Here is an 18,747-nt window from a genome sequence, read left to right on the forward strand (position 1 = left end):
ACAATGTTGAATGTCAGTAACGTCTCGAAGGATGGCAAAGGCCACGTTAGAAAGCCACGTTAACCTAGTTAACGTGAGCTTTACGTGAAGCAAGAAGGGCACACTGGAACGTTAGTGACAATGTTGAGTGTCACTAACGTTCTCGATGGTTGACAAGGCAACGTTAAAAGCCACGTAACCTAGTTAACTGGGTTTTAACGTGAGGCAAAAGGGGTGCATTGGAACGTTAGTCACAATGTTAAATGTCACTAACGTTCCCCGAACTTGGACTTTCACTAAATGATTAACACTCCTTACGCCCTGAGCTTAAGTCTCTTCCCACTCCGCACTTTCTCTCTGCAAGTAAAGCCAAGCCCAAATAAAAAAGGAACTGCTTCAAACTCAAATCCAAAGCCCAAGACTTGAAAGGTGAACTAGAAGCTGAGAAGAGTAGTATATAGGAGTAGCTTTGAATTGTAAAGGAGTTCTGAAGGCTGAAAGAACCACTCTCTGTATTTTACTTTCTTTGCAATTTCTAGTTTGAGGATGTATTCTCCATCTTTGTTTCATTTCAAGAGCTATGAACAACTAAACCCCTTTCATTGGGTTAGGAGCCGTGTAATTTGATGGATCAATACTAATTTCATTGTTCTTCTTCTATCTTTCTCTTGATTTTACTTGAAAGCTTTCGATCTTCATCCAATTGAGTAGTATCTTGGAGAGAAGCTATTCAAACTTGGATCTCTTTTGAACCTTGGAAGAGAATGAAGAGATCAAGCTAGAAAATGCTTTCTCATGCTGGACCAAATGGGTTTGGATGGGTATGTGACCGTAACCCTCTCAATACTTGGTTTGGGAAATGCATGTGGTATAATCAGTGACCATACTTCATCTCTTCTCATGAGCAATTGACCAAGGAATTGGCTATTGATCAGATTTGAGAGATTGAATTGCAAGGAATTGTAATCAATCACTTAAGATTGCCAAGAAGATAAATGAGTCCATTGATTGAGGAAGAGATGAAAAATGAACTTGATTCGGAGAATTGTAACATCTCCTAAGCCCAATGAACTCCCCATCTCTAATCTTACCCCATTCTTTAATTTCTGCGATTACTTTATGAGCAAATCCCCCATCCCATTTATATTCTGCAATTTATTTTCAGTCATTTTTCCATCTTAATTCTAGAATTTACTTTTCTGTTATTTACATTCCCGCCATTTTATTTTCTGCAACTCTCAACCAAATTCTGGATTCGCTCAACTAGAACATTCTTCTAATTAAAGTTCTTGATCAATCAATCCCTGGGATTCGACCTCACTCTATGTGAGTTTTTACTTGACGACAACTTCGGTACACTTGCCGAAGGAGATGTGAGAGACAAGTTTTCCCCGCATCAAGTTTATAGCGCCATTGCCAGGGATTGATTGTGCATCAACAATGATTAGATTGGAAGATCACTAGATGAGCATTTATTTTGTGAATTTTATTTTTCTGTTTGAGTGATTTACTTTTTGTTTTAGTTAAACTTCTTCCCTTCTCTATCTCCTCTTTTGTTTTTCTTTGTTATTTTCAATTGGCTACAACTGTTTTATATTGCATTACCACAACTACATCAATTCTGACACAAATACTGTCTGCACCTATTTTCTCTGCTTGTACTTGTTGGTGTATGACAGGGAGAAGAAGCGGGGCTTTAACTTCCTTTGATTCTGAACCAGAGAGAACCTTTCTTAGACTAAGGAGGAGGCAAAAGAAAAATGAGTAGTTGGTGCTGAAGAAGAGGAGGAACAGTTTGAGGAATACTTTGAACCAAACATGGAAGAAAACATGGAAAATCATCATGAAGAAGAGACTCACAACCATGGCAGAGGAGGTGGAGCAACTCATGCTGGGAGGATAGAAGAGTTTGGGCACTTACATTAATCCAAACCCAGGCAATTGTGGAAGTAGCATCCAAAAGCCAACAATCCATGCCAACAACTTTGAACTTAAACCACAGCTCATCACCCTTGTTCAGAACAACTGTTCGTTTGGAGGAGGTGTTCAAGAAGATCCCAACCAACATTTGACCACCTTCCTGAGAATATGTGACACAGTAAAATCTAATGGTGTTCATCCTGACGCCTATAGATTGCTCTTATTTCCCTTCTCACTCAGAGACAAGGAAGCCAAGTGGCTGGAATCCTTCCCAAGGGAGAGCTTGACAACTTGGGAGGATGTGGTGAACAAATTCTTAGCAAGATTCTACCCTCCTCAACGAATCAATAGGCTGAGAGCTGAGGTTCAAACTTTCAGGCAACAGGATGGTGAGACTCTGTATGAAGCATGGGAGAGGTTCAAAGACTTAACAAGGAGGTGTCCACCTGACATGTTCAACGAATGGGTCCAGCTGCACATTTTCTATGAAGGGCTCTCTTATGAGTCAAAGAAGGCAGTAGACCATTCATCTGGAGGGTCCTTGAACAAGAAGAAGACCATTGAGGAAGCCATAGATGTTATTGAAACAGTAGCAAAAAACGACTACTTCTATGCTTCCGAAAGAGAGAACACAAGAGGAGTGATGGAGCTAAACAATGTAGACGCTCTGTTGGCCCAAAACAAGCTCAAGCTCATTACCCAGTGATGCCAAGGCATCATAGGCTAGTTTCACTAGCATTTTTCTGTTAGTTTTAGTTGTTTTATGCATTTTCTTGAGCTTAAAGTAACCAAAAATGGTTAAATGAAGAACAAAGTAATGAACCATCCAAACAATATGATTTTGATGCAAATTCCATGAGTTTTAGTTGTATTACTTAAATGCTATGAATGAAAGATTTCTCATGAAATTTTGCAAGACTTTGATGCAATTGTTTGGATGATTTCAGGGAAGAAGAGGCTAAGCAAGGAAGCAACAAATCAATAAAGGAAGCTTGAATATCACATGTGGAGTTTAAGTTCCAGTTTAAGCCTAAACTGGAGCTTAAACGCCAAAATCATGAAGGATAAGAAATGCTGGGATTGAAGTTTAACCTCCAGTTTGACCTCAAACTGGAGGTTTAAACGCCAGAATGAAAAGCCTCACTTAAGGAGCATTCCACGTTTAACCTCCAGTTTGACCTCAAACTGGAGGTTAAACGCCAGAATGAGTATGCCACCCAGGGAGGAGTTCCACGTTTAACCTCCAGTTTGACCTCAAACTGGAGGTTAAACGCCAGAACCAGGAAGAGTACCAAGGCCATTCCACGTTTAAGCTCCAGTTTGACTCAAACTGGAGCTTAAACGTGTTCGATAGTTTTTTCACTCCAGGGTTGCTCTCTCCATCTCCACGTTTAACCTCCAGTTTGACCCCAAACTGGAGGTTAAACGTGTTCGACACCTCCAGGGCCACCATTCCAAGCTTCCACGTTTAACCTCCAGTTTGACCTCAAATTGGAGGTTAAACGTGTTCGACACCTCCAGGGCCACCATTCCAAGCTTCCACGTTTAACCTCCAGTTTGACCTCAAACTGGAGGTTAAACGTGTTCGACCTCCAGGGCTGCCCTTCCTATCTCCACGTTTAAGCTTCAGTTTAACCTTAAACTGAAGCTTAAACGTGTTCGACTACATGACTCTCCAGGGCTACCTTCTTCCATTTCCACGTTTAAGCTTCAGTTTAACCTTAACTGAAGCTTAAACGTGCTTCTACAAATGGCCTCACTGGAAGTGTCTGGCGTTTAAGTTGCAGTTTAAGCTTAAACTACAACTTAAACGCCACTCTTGAAAAGGGTTTCTGGGCCAAAAATATTGTGATTTAAGTTAGTCTTTGAGCACAATTATTAACTTAAACTTACTTTGGTATGAAACCCAATTGAATATCATGGTTTATGGGATTGGGCCTGAAGGATTGATGAGTTTGAAATCTCAATTTATTGAGTCATGTGTCATTATTTGATTATCACTAAGTTGGCTCAATAAATGTTACAGGATCTGGATCAACAACCTCATCAAGATTATGGATCATAAACCCAAGGCAAAAGGAAAGCAAGGAGAGGCCTCAAAGCCCAAGAAGCACAACTGAAGCTCAATATAGAAAGTGTATAAATAGGATAGAAGTTAAGTTAGAGGGGACTTTCACTTTTAGCCAGTTTTCCTTTCTTGTAATTGAATTCAGAGCTATGACTCACTAAACCCCTTTCATTGGGTTAGGGAGCTCTATTGTAATTCAATGAATCAATAATAGTTTATCTTCTTCTTCAATCTTTTCTCTTGAATTTTGTTAGAAAGCTTCTCGATCTAATTCCATTGAGTAGTTGTCTTGGGAAAGAAACTACTCATACTTGGAATCCTTCGGAGCCTTGGGAAAGGAATGGAGGATTCATGCTAGAGAAGCTTTCTCACAGTGGATTGGATTGGGGTTTGGATGGATATTGTGACATGTAATCCTACCAAATTGTGGTTCATGAAATTGTGTGGTATAATCAGTGATCAAGCATCATCTCTTCTTATGAACATTTAAACCAAGGGATTGGGAATTTGTTTGTTTTTAGAGAGCATTGGTGAGCCAAGGAATTGGGATCCAATCATATAAGATTGCCAAGCAAAATTCAATGAATGCATTGGTTGAGGAAGAGATTTACATGTTTTGATTCGGAGATTTCAATATCTCCTAAACCCAATGAATTCCCCATTTCTGATTTCCACTTTCTCTTTACATTCTGCAATTCAATTCTTGCAATCATCCCCATTCCCATTTAATTTCAGCAATTTACATTCTGCTCTTTAATTCATGCAATTTAAGATTCAGCCATTTAATTTTCTTGTCATTTACTTTTCCCGCCAATTTTACATTCCGCAATTCTCATCTCAAATCTTGATTCCGCTCAACTAGAACACACTTCTAATCCGAATTGCTCACTCAACCAATCCTTGTGGGATTCGACCTCACTCTATTGTGAGTTTTTACTTGACGACGATAACCGGTGCACTTGCCGAAAGGAATTTTGCCGATCGTGCAATTTCCTAAATCGTAGCATAACACGTTTATGCGCATCAAGTTTATGGCGCCGTTGCCGGGGATTGGTTTTCGATTGACAATTCTCAAATTGGAAGCTAACTAGATTGAGCAATTTTCTCTTGCTTTGTTAATTCTGTTCTAGATGCTTGTTGAATTTTAATTTCTGCACTTGGTTACATGCTTTCCTTCTTTATGCCTTTAAATTCATGCAACTAACTCACTGACTCACTAACTGTTTGAATTAATTCCTCAATTGAGCTAACCATACTCTTCCATTAACCAAGAGTATTTTACTTGTTTGTGTTTGAGCTGTGTTCTTGTATGACAGGTAGGAGAGGAGAGACATCAACTCCTCCATATACCGAACCGGAAAGGACCCTTCATAGACTTAGAAGGGAAGCAAGAGGGAAGAGAGTAGTGGGAGAAGAGGAATCTGAAGGAGAATCTGAGGACAATTTTGAGGAAGCTCTAGATCTCAACATGGATAGAGAAGTTCACAACCATGAGAGAGCTGATGGAAACAATGCCATTCCTGAGAGGAGGGTTCTTAGTTCATACATAAACCCAACCTCTGGGAATTGTGGTAGTAGCATCCAGAAACCACCCATTCAGGCCAACAATTTTGAGCTCAAGCCACAGCTAATATCATTGGTGGAAAATCATTGTTCCTTTGGAGGAAGTGCTAATGAAGACCCAAACCAACATCTCACAAAGTTCCTGAGAATTTGTGACACTGTGAAGTCCAATGGAGTCCAGGAAGATGCCTATAAACTGCTCTTGTTCCCATTTTCACTTAGGGACAAGGCAGCTAAGTGGCTGGAATCATTCCCAAGGGGGAGTCTAACCACATGGGATGAGGTGGAAGGCAAGTTTCTGGCACGTTTCTACCCTCCACAAAAGGTCAATAGGCTTCGATCTGAGGTCCAGACTTTTAGACAACAAGATGGTGAAACTCTCTACGAGGCATGGGAGAGATTCAAGGACTTGACAAGGAAATGCCCACCAAACATGTTCCATGATTGGGTGCAATTGCACATCTTCTATGATGGGCTCTCTTATGAATCAAGGAAGGCTGTAGACCATTCATCAGGAGGTTCATTGAACAAGAAAAAGACTGTGGAAGAAGCCATTGAAGTGATCGAGACAGTGGCTGAGAATGAGTACTACTATGCATCAGAAAGGCACAACACTAAGGGAGTCATGGAGCTGAACCATGTTGATACAATTCTAGCCCAAAACAAGGTGTTTGCCAAGCAACTAGCAGAGCTTACCAGGCAATTAGAAACAAAGCAAGTGGCTGCAATACACACACAAGATCAAGAGGAAGTAGGCATTGAAGGAGGTGATTGGGATGAGGTTAACTATGTGGGAAACCAACAAAGGCAATCATATGATCCACACTCCAACACTTACAACCCAGGCTGGAGAAACCACCCAAACTTTGGGTGGGGAAACCAACAAACCCAACCACAAAATCACAAACCTTACAACCACAACCAACAAAACAATTCCACATACCAAAACTCCAACCAAAGATCATACCAAGCCACACAAAACACTTACCCCCAATCATCATATCATAGCCAAAATAATCAACATACCCAACCTAATCCGAACCAACAATTTCAAGATCAATTAAACCGGATGGAAGGAATGCTTGCAACCATGAGCCAAGACATAATTGAATTGAAGGCTTTTAAGGAAGAAGTAAATTCTAACTTGCAAAACCAAGGAGCTGCCATCCAGAAGCTAGAAAATCAAATTTTGTATTTGACTAAGCAAGCCCCTGGGACAAGCAGTTCTCATACTGTTAAGGCTATTGCAAGGGAGGAATGTAAGGCCATAACCCTCAGAAGTGGAAAGAATCTAAAGGAGATTTCAAGGGAAACCACAGAGGATGAAGCAAAGGAAAATGTGAAAGACAAAGAACAAGGACAATCTGTTACACCGTTTGCAACAAAAGAAAAAGAAAAAGAGGTCTTGAAACCTTACACACCTAAGGCACCTTATCCTCAACGTTTGATGAAAAGTGAAAAGGATGGCCAATTCTCCAGGTTCTTGGAGATTTTCAAGAAGCTTCAAATCAACATTCCCTTTGCTGAAGCAATAGAGCAAATGCCACTCTATGCAAAATTCTTAAAAGAATTGATGACCAAGAAAAGAAGCTGGAGAAATGAGGAAACTGTGTTGTTAACTGAAGAATGCAGTGCCATCATTCAGCACAAATTGCCTCAGAAATTGAAGGACCCAGGCAGTTTCCAAATCCCCTGTATTATAGGAGAAGTCATGGTGGAGAAGGCCTTGTGTGATTTAGGGGCCAGCATCAATTTGATGTCGCTAACAATGATGAAAAGAATGAAGATTGAAGAGGCCAAACCAACAAGAATGGCCCTCCAATTGGCAGATCGAACTTTTAAATTCCCTCATGGGATAGTTGAGGATTTGTTGGTGAAGGTGGGAGAATTTATATTTCCTGCTGATTTTGTGGTGTTAGATATGGAGGAAGAAGCCAAAGCTTCAATAATTCTGGGAAGACCCTTCCTAGCTACTGCTGGAGCCATCATAGATGTACAAAAGGGTGAACTCACTCTTAGACTCCATGATGAGAAATTGGTGTTTAATGTATTCAAGGCAATGAGCTATCCATCAGAATCACTAAGGGAATGCATGAGGGTTGATGTAGTGGACATTGCAGTACAAGAAACTTTTGAGGAAACAATAAAGGAAGTGGCAGAGGAGGAGTTCACCAAGGATATTGAAGTTAGTGATATCAAGGATGATGACACAACTATGCTAAGCAGGCCAGAGAAAGTGAAAGAAGAAAAGGAAGCACCAAAACCTGAGCTCAAAGCATTGCCCCCTAATCTCAAGTATGCATACTTGGGTAGTGATGAGAGTCACCCTGTTATCATTAGCTCGGCCTTGAGCCAAGAACAAGAAGAAGAATTGATCAAGGTGCTGCAAACTCATCAAGATGCCATTGGATGGACCCTAGCTGATTTGAAGGGGATAAGTTCATCCATATGCATGCATAAAATCTTGTTAGAAGAAGATGCTAGACCTTCCATTCAAGCTCAAAGAAGATTGAATCCCGTCATGAAAGAAGTGGTACAAAAGGAAGTGAGGAAGTTATGGCAGGCAGGGGTAATCTACCCCATTTCTGATAGCCCATGGGTTAGTCCCATCCATGTAGTTCCCAAGAAAGGTGGCATAACGGTGGTGCCAAATGAGAAGAACGAACTCATACCCACAAGAACCGTTACTGGGTGGAGGATGTGCATAGACTACAGGAAGCTCAATGAAGCCACCAGAAAAGATCATTTCCCACTCCCATTCATGGATCAGATGCTTGAAAGGCTTGCCGGACATGCTTACTATTGTTTCTTGGATGGATATTCAGGCTACAACCAAATAGTAGTTGATCCTAGTGATCAAGAGAAAACATCATTTGTTTGTCCATATGGAGTTTTTGCTTATAGACGCATGCCCTTTGGATTGTGCAATGCACCTGCCACTTTCCAAAGATGCATGCTGTCCATCTTTTCGGACATGATTGAAAAATTTATTGAGGTCTTCATGGACGATTTTTCTGTGTTTGGGGATTCTTTTCCCAGCTGCCTACACCACCTTGCCTTGGTGCTTAAGAGGTGCCAAGAGACTAATCTAGTATTAAACTGGGAAAAGTGTCATTTCATGGTCACAGAAGGAATAGTCCTTGGCCACAAAATCTCTAATAGAGGCATGGAGGTGGACAGAGCTAAGGTGGAAATCATTGAAAAACTACCTCCACCAAGTAATGTCAAGGCAGTTAGGAGCTTTTTGGGCCACGCTGGTTTTTACAGAAGGTTTATTAGAGACTTTTCTAAAATAGCCAAACCTTTGAGTAACTTGCTTGTCTCTGATACACCCTTTGTATTTGATGGAAATTGCATGCTAGCCTTTGAACTTTTGAAGCAAAAACTTTCCTCTGCACCTATCATTGCCCCACCTGATTGGAACTTACCGTTTGAACTGATGTGTGATGCATCAGACCTTGCTATTGGGGCAGTGTTAGGACAAAGGAAAGACAATTTGGTACATGTGATTTATTATGCCAGTAAAGTCTTGAATGCTAACCAAAGGAATTACACAACCACTGAAAAAGAACTCTTGGCAATAGTCTTTGCATTTGAAAAATTTAGATCTTATCTCATTGGATCTAAAGTCATTGTTTTCACTGATCATTCAGCTTTAAAATATTTACTTGCCAAACAAGAATCTAAACCGAGACTTATTAGATGGGTTCTTTTGTTGCAGGAATTTGACATTGAAATCAAAGACAAGAAGGGTGTAGAGAACAAGGTGGCAGATCATTTATCAAGGATACCATGTGAGGAAGGAAGCACACAAAGCACACATGTAAATGAGTGCTTTCCTGATGAACAACTCATGCTAATTCACAAAGCACCCTGGTTTGCAGACATAGCAAACTTCAAGGCCACTGGGAGTTTACCTTTGGAATTTAACAAACATCAAAAGAAGAAATTGGTAAATGATGCCAAATACTTCATCTGGGACGAACCATACTTGTTCAAAAAATGTTCCGATGGCATACTCAGAAGATGCATATCCGAGGAAGAAGGAAGGGAAGTTTTATGGGACTGCCATGGCTCCACTTATGGAGGGCACTTTGCAGGGGAAAGAACAGCAGCTAAGGTGTTGCAGTGTGGTTTTTATTGGCCTACTATTTTCAAAGATGCAAAAGAATTAGTGAAGCACTGCCCTGAATGCCAGAAAGCTGGGAACCTGCCAAGAAGAAATGAAATGCCACAACAATTCATTCTGGAACTTGAATTGTTTGATGTATGGGGGATAGATTTCATGGGACCATTTCCCTCCTCATACTCGAATAATTACATTCTTGTGGCAGTAGATTATGTCTCCAAATGGGTTGAAGCAATAGCAACTCCAACCAATGATAATAAGGTAGTCATGAACTTTCTCAGAAAACACATTTTTTGCCGTTTTGGGGTTCCAAGAGCAATCATCAGTGATGGAGGAAGCCACTTTTGCAACAAACCATTAGAGGCATTGCTCCTAAAATATGGAGTCAAACACAGGGTAGCCACACCATACCATCCACAGACAAGTGGGCAAGCCGAAATATCTAACAGAGAACTCAAAAGAATCCTGGAAAAAACTGTGGGAACTTCAAGAAAGGACTGGTCGATTAAGCTAGATGATGCTCTTTGGGCATATAGGACAGCTTTCAAAACACCAATTGGAATGTCTCCTTACCAACTAGTATATGGAAAAGCTTGCCATCTGCCACTGGAGTTGGAGCACAAGGCATACTGGGCCTTGAAACTTCTGAACTTGGACAACAAAGCCGCTGGAGAAAGAAGGATGTTGCAAATTCAAGAATTGGAAGAATTCAGAGCGGAAGCTTATGAGAATGCCAAAATTTACAAAGAAAAAGCAAAGAAGAAGCATGACAGCAACATAGCCCCAAGGAAATTTAAAGAAGGGCAAAAAGTATTGCTCTACAATTCTAGGCTGAAGCTATTTCCAGGGAAGTTAAAATCAAGGTGGTCTGGACCATTCCTTGTCACCAAGGTCTCCAACTATGGACAAGTAGAAATCATGGAAGAAAAGTCGCAACGAACCTTCATTGTTAACGGTCAAAGACTCAAACATTACTTGGGAGATGTGGAGGAGAAGGACAAAGTTAAATATCACCTCAACTGAGGAAGCTGACCGTCAAGCTAATGACGTTAAACAAGCGCTTGTTGGGAGGCAACCCAATCTGAGGTAATACCTTTTTGCTGTTTCTTTTATTTGTTTCAATAAAAGGGGTAAAGTAATTTCTGTGCATTGCAAAGAATTAAGTTTGGTGTTTCACACCAAACAATGAATTCATGGATCCATAAGTCAAAGGGGAATGTGTGACTCTAAGTTTGGTGTTCCACCATAAAGATCAACTGAACACAACAACCTGTGAATTATGTGAAAGGAACAACTATTCTAAGCAGTCACAGAAATGCTTAAAACCCTTAGTAGCAACATCATTCCAAGATAACTCAAGGATTCAAAGAACACAGAGAAGCAAGTGGGAGACTAAGTTTGGTGTTCACACACCAACTTAAGAATCCGATACTTACCCACACATAGTTGAGCTAACCACTTAAGTGCTTGAGGAGCAAGCAACTTCATTACTCTTTGCAGGAAAGGAAACAAGAACCTTAAAGCATGAAGCAACATTTAGGAAGAAGAAGGAGAAATCAAAGTGTTTCCTGACAACAAAGAGAAAACAAGGAATTTCACAAGGTGGTATTATTCCTTGATAATTCTTTAAAAAGGGTAAACAAAAGCATGCGTGTTCTGGTTTAAACTGTAAATGTTGAATCTTTCTGGAATGTGTAGTTTTTTTTTTAGTTAATTGCTTTGAATAAAGTGAGTGCCTAGATGTTTGGATATAACTTCACCTTCTTAAACAAGTGCGTGCCATGCTTGTTCTGTTTCAAAAATAAAAGAAAAGTTTGAACAAAAGTAACTTGGCTAAATTAGTGACAAATCAAGTAGAATTAAGTGGTGGTATGCATGCTTGATTGTTTAGTCACATCACTAAAATTAGAGTGTAGAATTATCATTTTTTATGTAGAAGTAAAAATTGTCTATGGATCTTGATGAATAAATGTCTTTGGCCATGAAAAAGAAAGAAAAAGGAAAAGAAAAAGCCACGGAAAAAGGCAACCAAAAAGCAAAAAAATTGAGAAAATAAGCTAGGCACCAATGGTTTGAACTTCTGAGACAAATGCCTGTGGTGTTTATGTATTAAGGATATGCTTGGATGAATAGGTTCTGAGGAGTGTTTCAACACTTGGTAACTTGGGTTAACTAACCCGGGATTATCAACCAAAAGTCCATTATCAAGAGCAACCTAAATACAAAACATTTAGTCACACAAAGAGGTGCTGGGCACCAATGTCTCAAGAAGAAATGTGAACTAAAATGCCTAAAGTGGATATGTGTAGTGCACTGTTAAGAAAAAGAAAATGCCAAAGGCTTGTGCAACACATGACACTAAGCAAACAAGGAGCAAAAGAAGCTCCAAGAAAAAGAAAAGAAAAACAAAAAAGAGAAAAGTGCCAAAGACATAAGAATAACAGGAGTCCATAGCAATTTTTGATGGATGCAATGAAAAAGTGATAATCCTACCTGATAAGTATGAAAAAGTGATGCTGCAACTTTCTGCATAAAACCCTTCTGATGAACTTCAAATGCTTGCTAATATAGCCAATGTAATTACTTTCTGTTCATACTTTCTTCTCAAATAACTCAGGACTTGCTTAGGGACAAGCAAGTATTAAGTTTGGTGTTGTGATGCCAAGGCATCATAGGCTAGTTTCACTAGCATTTTTCTGTTAGTTTTAGTTGTTTTATGCATTTTCTTGAGCTTAAAGTAACCAAAAATGGTTAAATGAAGAACAAAGTAATGAACCATCCAAACAATATGATTTTGATGCAAATTCCATGAGTTTTAGTTGTATTACTTAAATGCTATGAATGAAAGATTTCTCATGAAATTTTGCAAGACTTTGATGCAATTGTTTGGATGATTTCAGGGAAGAAGAGGCTAAGCAAGGAAGCAACAAAATCAATAAAGGAAGCTTGAATATCACATGTGGAGTTTAAGTTCCAGTTTAAGCCTAAACTGGAGCTTAAACGCCAAAATCATGAAGGATAAGAAATGCTGGGATTGAAGTTTAACCTCCAGTTTGACCTCAAACTGGAGGTTAAACGCCAGAATGAAAAGCCTCACTTAAGGAGCATTCCACGTTTAACCTCCAGTTTGACCTCAAACTGGAGGTTAAACGCCAGAATGAGTATGCCACCCAGGGAGGAGTTCCACGTTTAACCTCCAGTTTGACCTCAAACTGGAGGTTAAACGCCAGAACCAGGAAGAGTACCAGGGGCCATTCCACGTTTAAGCTCCAGTTTGACTCAAACTGGAGCTTAAACGTGTTCGATAGTTTTTTCACTCCAGGGTTGCTCTCTCCATCTCCACGTTTAACCTCCAGTTTGACCCCAAACTGGAGGTTAAACGTGTTCGACACCTCCAGGGCCACCATTCCAAGCTTCCACGTTTAACCTCCAGTTTGACCTCAAACTGGAGGTTAAACGTGTTCGACACCTCCAGGGCCACCATTCCAAGCTTCCACGTTTAACCTCCAGTTTGACCTCAAACTGGAGGTTAAACGTGTTCGACCTCCAGGGCTGCCCTTCCTATCTCCACGTTTAAGCTTCAGTTTAACCTTAAACTGAAGCTTAAACGTGTTCGACTACATGACTCTCCAGGGCTACCTTCTTCCATTTCCACGTTTAAGCTTCAGTTTAACCTTAACTGAAGCTTAAACGTGCTTCTACAAATGGCCTCACTGGAAGTGTCTGGCGTTTAAGTTGCAGTTTAAGCTTAAACTACAACTTAAACGCCACTCTTGAAAAGGGTTTCTGGGCCAAAAATATTGTGATTTAAGTTAGTCTTTGAGCACAATTATTCACTTAAACTTACTTTGGTATGAAACCCAATTGAATATCATGGTTTATGGGATTGGGCCTGAAGGATTGATGAGTTTGAAATCTCAATTTATTGAGTCATGTGTCATTATTTGATTATCACTAAGTTGGCTCAATAAATGTTACAGGATCTGGATCAACAACCTCATCAAGATTATGGATCATAAACCCAAGGCAAAAGGAAAGCAAGGAGAGGCCTCAAAGCCCAAGAAGCACAACTGAAGCTCAATATAGAAAGTGTATAAATAGGATAGAAGTTAAGTTAGAGGGGACTTTCACTTTTAGCCAGTTTTCCTTTCTTGTAATTGAATTCAGAGCTATGACTCACTAAACCCCCTTTCATTGGGTTAGGGAGCTCTATTGTAATTCAATGAATCAATAATAGTTTATCTTCTTCTTCAATCTTTTCTCTTGAATTTTGTTAGAAAGCTTCTCGATCTAATTCCATTGAGTAGTTGTCTTGGGAAAGAAACTACTCATACTTGGAATCCTTCGGAGCCTTGGGAAAGGAATGGAGGATTCATGCTAGAGAAGCTTTCTCACAGTGGATTGGATTGGGGTTTGGATGGATATTGTGACATGTAATCCTACCAAATTGTGGTTCATGAAATTGTGTGGTATAATCAGTGATCAAGCATCATCTCTTCTTATGAACATTTAAACCAAGGGATTGGGAATTTGTTTGTTTTTAGAGAGCATTGGTGAGCCAAGGAATTGGGATCCAATCATATAAGATTGCCAAGCAAAATTCAATGAATGCATTGGTTGAGGAAGAGATTTACATGTTTTGATTCGGAGATTTCAATATCTCCTAAACCCAATGAATTCCCCATTTCTGATTTCCACTTTCTCTTTACATTCTGCAATTCAATTCTTGCAATCATCCCCATTCCCATTTAATTTCAGCAATTTACATTCTGCTCTTTAATTCATGCAATTTAAGATTCAGCCATTTAATTTTCTTGTCATTTACTTTTCCCGCCAATTTTACATTCCGCAATTCTCATCTCAAATCTTGATTCCGCTCAACTAGAACACACTTCTAATCCGAATTGCTCACTCAACCAATCCTTGTGGGATTCGACCTCACTCTATTGTGAGTTTTTACTTGACGACGATAACCGGTGCACTTGCCGGAAGGAATTTTGCCGATCGTGCAATTTCCTAAATCGTAGCATAACACGTTTATGCGCATCACCCAGCAGCTGGCTGACCTCACCAAGAAGATGGAGATGAACCAAGTAGCAGCAATCTCCACTTCATCAACAACACAAGAAGGAGTAAACCAAGAAGCAGAAGGGAGTCAGGAGCAAGCCAACTACATTGGGAATTCACCAAGGAAAAACTATGATCCATACTCCAAGACTTACAACCCTGGATGGAGAAATCACCCGAACTTTGGGTGGGGAAGTGAGCAAGATCAAAACCAAGACCAGAGACGTTACAACTCCAACAACAATGCAGCTCACCAACAATTCACCCAGAGGACATCTCAACACCCCCACAACAACACTTCTCCACATACTTATCAAAACCAAAACAGCACATCTGCTCCGAACCACTCATCAATTGATGACAGGCTCTCTAAGATTGAAGCTTTACTTGAAGGAATATGCCAAGAGATTCAAGAAAATAAGGTGTTCAAAGAGGAGGTGCGAGCCAATATTAAGAACCAGGGAGAAACCATTAGGAAGATGGAATTCCAGGTGGGATATTTAGCTGAGAAGATTCCCAAACCTACTGATAGCTTCCCAAGTGACACTGAGAAAAACCCCAAGGGAGAAGCAAAGAAAGTAAGATGGGAAGATTGCAAAATGGTCACTACAAGTGATCAAGAGATTGAAGACAAGCAAGGCAAAATGTGCAAACAACCTGAATACAACTCAACAAAGGAGGAGGATAGAGATCACAAAGAACCAGAAATCTCACAACAAGAGCTGCTGAAGCTCTATGCACCATTCCCTCAACTGCTCAATGGTGCTGTGGGAAAAAGAATATACTCAAGGTTCCTAGACTTGTTTGCATCTCTGCATGTGAACATACCATTCATCAAGGCAATTCAACAAATGCCTGCATTCATCAAATATATGAAGGAACTTCTTCCCAGGAAAAGCTCACTCAAGGGAGGGCAGACTATAGTGATGAACAAGGAATGTAGTGCCCTTATTCAACCTGAGTTGCCTACAAAAAGAAGAGACCCAGGAAGTTTTCATATCCCTTGTGCCATAGGTGAAAATATGTTCGACAGAGCACTATGCGATTTAGGGGCCAGCATCAACTTACTGCCCTTTTCCCTGGTGAAGAGGCTGCAGATCAATGAGATAATGCCTACAGATGTCATTATCAAACTGGCTGACAAAACTCAAAAGCAAGCAATAGGAGTGGTGGAAAATGTGTTGCTAAAGGTTGGGAAGTACTTTCTCCCAACAGACTTTGTCATTCTTGACATGGAAGAAAGTCACACTCACCCAATCTTATTGGGAAGACCATTTCTAGCTACGGCCAGAGCACTTATCGATGTAGAGAAAGGGGAGCTAATATTGAGAATCCATGATGAATGACTCAGCTTCAATGTTTTCAAACTCTCACAAGAAACAGATCAAGAGGACAAGGAAGTAAGCACAAATGATAATGAGACACTGAAGGAGGAAACAAGCACTGAAGCACAGCCAGTTCGTTCTGAGACCCCCTTAACTGACAAACAAGGAAAACAGCAATTGCCACAGCTCAAGGAAACGTTGGAGGAACCCAAACCTCTAGAGGCAGGTGAAGACAACATCACAACTCCTTGGAGAAAAGAGGTCACCAAGGGGAAGGCAACCTCAAAAGAAACAAAGAAGAAGGTACCAAGGAGATGGAGGAACAAGAAGATCCCTACAGAAGACTTCTCTCCAGGGGATAGAGTTGTCTCAGCCTACTTCCCAGATATTCCCCCTAATCTCCCTAATGTGCCATCTCAATTACCCAAGGTCTTCACTATCAACAGAGTTCTTTCCCTGGAACATGTGGAGATCATTGATCCAACCAATGGATACAAGTCCACAGCAAGAGGGGAGGACTTTAAGCACTATCAACCACCGTGATGAAAGAAAAACGTCAAGCTAGTGACGCTAAAGAAGCGCTTCATGGGAGGCAACCCATGTTTTATATGCTTTCAAATGATAATGAATAAGGCAATCTTTATGAGCTTCAATCCAAACTTAACAAACAATTGGTGAAAATCTTCTTATGCAGAATATAGTGAGGAACAAGTTTGGTGTTCAAAGCAAACCAAGTTGCATGCTAGTCTTGGGAGCTTTGAACACAAAACTTTCATCACAATGCTTCAAACTAAGTTTGGTGTCACCCCATGGTGCCACCAAAATGCATATAAGGAACCACCAATAGTTAGTTAGTTAGTTGAATTTCATAAACAAACAATGAAATCCTTTCTTTCAATTTATTCTAGCCATAGAGTTTTAATTTTCTTATATATTAATTCCCTTATTTCAAATCTTTATAGGAAAGGAAAAGAAGCATAAAAAGGGATTGATTGGACACTTAAATAGGGGAAATTTCACCACTTAAAGAAGAGGGGCTACACACTTGTTCTAAAGAGGGAATACGTTGGAAAATGTTGCCATGCAACATTGAAAAAATGGGACCCCTAGAAGACCGAGCAATCCCCATCATAAAGTGATGATCCTTGTCTTCTAGCCATGCATAACCCCAACCGTCCATCAAGTGACCACTTCATCAATCTACACCCTCCATTTTCTCAAAACTTCTCTATATAAACAACCCTTGTCCATACCACCCTTCATTGTCATCACACACCTTCACCACTCTTCATTTCGGTACAATACACCCCCTATCCAATTATAAACATTCCTCCCCTCACTCTCCTCATTGCCATAAAACCCTAAACAACCAAAAGTCTCCACAACCTTACCACCTTCACATATTAAATCATCATTCATGGCATCTTCAAGTTCTAAGAGAAGGGAGGGGAAGGAACCCATGGAAGAACACCCATATGATGAGAAGAGATTTAGAAGCTTGCATCATGCATTGCAATACGGGTGGATGGTTGATAAGGAAATCATTTATGAGCTGGGATTTCAAGTTAAGAAGACTGAATGCCCCGAAATCACAGAGAAGGTAGAAAGGAGAAGATGGGAGCTCCTCACTGACCCGGTCACTAAGGTGAATGCAAATCTCGTAAGAGAATTTTATGCAAATGCAGTCAGGTATGATAAGAAAGATGAGTCATATACAAGCTTTGTGAGAGGAACAATGGTGGATTTTGGTCCCATGAATGTAATGAGGGCATTGAAGCTACGGTCTATACCATTTGAAGAAGAAACTTACCACTCAAGATTGGACAACAACCCCAATTATGACCAGATTTTACTAGACCTGTGTGTACCAGGAGCTGACTGGAAAAGGGGTGCAGGAAATAAACCAAAGTTCATTAAGAGAACAGATCTCACTCCTGAAGCTAAGGGGTGGTTCGAGCTAGTGAGGAGGTCTATTCTCCCGGCTGCAAACAACTCGGAGGTGAATCTCGAGAGAGCAACAATGTTGCATTGTATACTCAAGGGAGGAGAAATCAAAGTTCATGAGATCATAGCTCAAGGAATTAGAAAGATGGCAGAGAAAAGCGACTCAAGAGGAACATTAGGTTACCCCAGCACTATTTACCGAATATGCAAGAAAGCTAGGGTGGTTTTTGAAGATGAGGACCCCGTTTGGATAAAGGAAGATATTCTAATAACGTTCATTAGGATGAATGCTGCAGCACTCCCCCTACCTCAACGGAAGCAAAGAAAGAGGACAGCCCCTCCAGTAGTTGAAGGACAAGTCTTAGAGGGACAAGCACCACAGACCTTGGACATGCACCAATTACAGGAAGCCATTGATGGCTTATCTAGACAATATTTGGAAAGCCAAGGAGCACAGAAAGAGCTTCAACTACAGATGATGGGGCAGCAAGATGAGTGGCAAAGGCAAATGATGGAACAGCAACTAAGCCAAGGACAACAATGGGGAGAAGCATTCAACAGGATGGAACAAAGGCAAAACGAGCAACAAGAATCCACCCAGAGGCTAATCAACATCCAAGCACATCAAGGGGCACACATACATGAGATGCATCGAAGACAAATAGAACAGGCAGAACTATTGAACGAGCAAAGGGCATTCGCAGAAGGAGTTTACATCAGTCAAACAGGACATCAGATAAATACTCAAGCCA

At 40.4% G+C, this 18,747-nt stretch overlaps 2 non-coding genes across 2 annotated transcripts; both read right to left on the reverse strand.

The window, feature by feature from the left end:
- Positions 1-2,248: 2,248 nt before the first annotated feature.
- On the reverse strand, positions 2,249-2,352 carry LOC112739474 (small nucleolar RNA R71). Its single transcript, XR_003170410.1, has one exon. It is a non-coding gene; the product is annotated as a small nucleolar RNA R71 (small nucleolar RNA).
- A 3,509-nt stretch (positions 2,353-5,861) lies between these two features.
- Positions 5,862-5,965, reverse strand: LOC112739782 (small nucleolar RNA R71). Its single transcript, XR_003170722.1, has one exon. It is a non-coding gene; the product is annotated as a small nucleolar RNA R71 (small nucleolar RNA).
- Between the last annotated feature and the right edge of the window lie 12,782 nt (positions 5,966-18,747).

This window comes from Arachis hypogaea, chromosome 13 (genome assembly GCF_003086295.3).
Source record: "Arachis hypogaea cultivar Tifrunner chromosome 13, arahy.Tifrunner.gnm2.J5K5, whole genome shotgun sequence".
In the NCBI taxonomy this organism is placed as follows: Eukaryota; Viridiplantae; Streptophyta; class Magnoliopsida; order Fabales; family Fabaceae; genus Arachis; species Arachis hypogaea.